Here is a 2372-nt window from a genome sequence, read left to right as displayed (position 1 = left end):
AAATTGGTGATGCCGAAAACATGTATCCGCCGGGAATCGAACCCGGGACCACATCTTTGATAGACGGTGCCTTAACCACTAGACCACAGAGACGGGTTAGTGGCTAGGACGACCCCCATCCGATTGACCGTCAGATTTTCGACACCATACCAATTGTAATTTCCTTTTTCGGGTGTTGGTGGGATTTGAACAATGACAAGCCGTCATGCCTCAGCTGGATCAAAGCTATTACTTTGATACAGTACACGTACATGTATGGGAGAAAGTATACAAATGCAAGCTTCGGCAACTCTTTTATTTAAATATTTTGTGAAAAATGGATGAAGAGAGCAATGGTAGGAGTAACCTTGTTTTAAGCTACGCCTACCATTGTTCTCTTCATCCATTTCTTTCACAAAATATTTAAATAAAAGAGTTGCCAAAGCTGCTGTACATATTAGATTTCACACACACACACCCTCCCTTACACCCTCACACACACACATATATATATAGTGATGAACTCTATAAGTAATCGCCATTTATATGTAAAAAAAAAAACATATGCCAATAACAAAAATAAGCCATTCTTATTGATTAGTGGACCAAAGTCGCTCATATATCTAATAACTCATTTTGAAAATGCAGCAATACTATATCTCTTTACGAAGAAAAACATTCATTTATATTTGTCTTTATTATACTTCTAGATATATAGCTATCTAATTTATTTTTTCAGTTCCAGAAAATTTAAACAAATCAGAAAAAACATCAATACAAATCAATAGGAAACAAAATAGTAATGAACTTTTAAAGTAAAAAAAAGATAATACCGACAGAAACGAAACGACTAATTCATACCATTCTTCAAATATAAAATTAAAGATATTGCAAAAAAAACATAATGAGGGACAGGTCAAACAGAGCAGGAATTTTATTTGAATAAATGAAGATAAGGTCAACCAATGTCACACTGATGATATAAAAAGCGGATGTAATATTGCTCATACTCACAAAGCAAGTTATACGTACAACATCGGCGATTAATGAGAGTCGATGAGGACACATATTATACGAAATTTCTAAAATTCCAGTAATAATACAGATTTCATAATAGATATCAATTATTAACCTTGGTTAGGATTTTGTTTTTAATTCCCCCAACATAATCTAAGTTTATTGACCCTAAATGACCACTGTTCTTGGTTATGTGACCTGAAACTCAGGCAGGGTATCAGTAATATTTGCTGATGAACTAGATGAACTAGAACTGAACTAGATCCATAAACATTCAAAGTTATGATGGATATTTACAATTACCCTCAACATGGCCAAAGTTCATTGACCCTAAATAAATGACCTTTGACCTTGGTCATGTAACCTATAACCCGGGCAGGGTGTTTAGTAATACTTAGTTTATACTAACATTATGTCCAATTTTCATGAACTATATAGGCCCATAGATATGTACTTTCTAGGTTATGACTTTACAAAAGGTTAATCTTCGATTAAGATTTGATGTTGACGCCGCGACCGTCGCAAAAGCGACGGCTATAGTCTCGCTCTGCTATAAGGGTAGTGAGACTGAAGCAGAAGTGAAAGGCATCACCGCCTCCTTCATGACAAAACAAGATTTAGTGTGTACTTTACATCCGATTGTGATGGGTTTTTGATTTTCTTTTCTTTTTTTTAATCAAAACATTTCGCTGTGCTGTTGTAGAGAGAAATCATATCATTTGACTACGTTAAAGGGGAATCCAACCTTGGCCATCAAATGTTGTGTTGGGAAGGAGACAAATGAATGAAACAGAATGGCGAAAGTTTGAAAGAAATCGGACAAGCAAAAACTTAAAGGTCAAGTCAAGTCCACCTCAGAAAAATGTTGATTTGAATCAAAAGAGAAAAATCAGACAAGCACAATGCTGAAAATTTCATCAAAATCGGATGTTAGATAAGAAAGTTATGACATTTCAAAGTTTCGCTTATTTTAAACAAAATAGTTATATGAACGAGACAGTCACATCCAAGTGAGAGAGTCGATGATGTTACTCACTCACTATTTCTTTTGTTTTTTATTGTTTGAATTATACAATATTTCAATTTTTACGAATTTGATGATTAGGACCTCCTTGCCTGAAGCACAAAATGTTAAAATAAAGGAATTCCACGTGTTCAGGGAGGAATGAAACTTCATTTCACATGACAATGAAGAGAAAATCAAAATGTTTCATATAATAAAATACAAATGAAATAGTGAGTGAGTGATGTCATCAGTTCCCTCATTTGCATACCGACCAAGATGTGCATATAACTGTTTTGTGAAATGAAGCGAAACTTTAAAATGTCATAACTTTCTTATTTTACATCCGATTTTGATGAAATTTTAAGTGTTT

The sequence above is a fragment of the Lytechinus variegatus genome, chromosome 18 (genome assembly GCF_018143015.1).
Source record: "Lytechinus variegatus isolate NC3 chromosome 18, Lvar_3.0, whole genome shotgun sequence".
NCBI classification, from domain to species: Eukaryota; Metazoa; Echinodermata; class Echinoidea; order Temnopleuroida; family Toxopneustidae; genus Lytechinus; species Lytechinus variegatus.
This window is presented reverse-complemented; position numbering follows the sequence as displayed.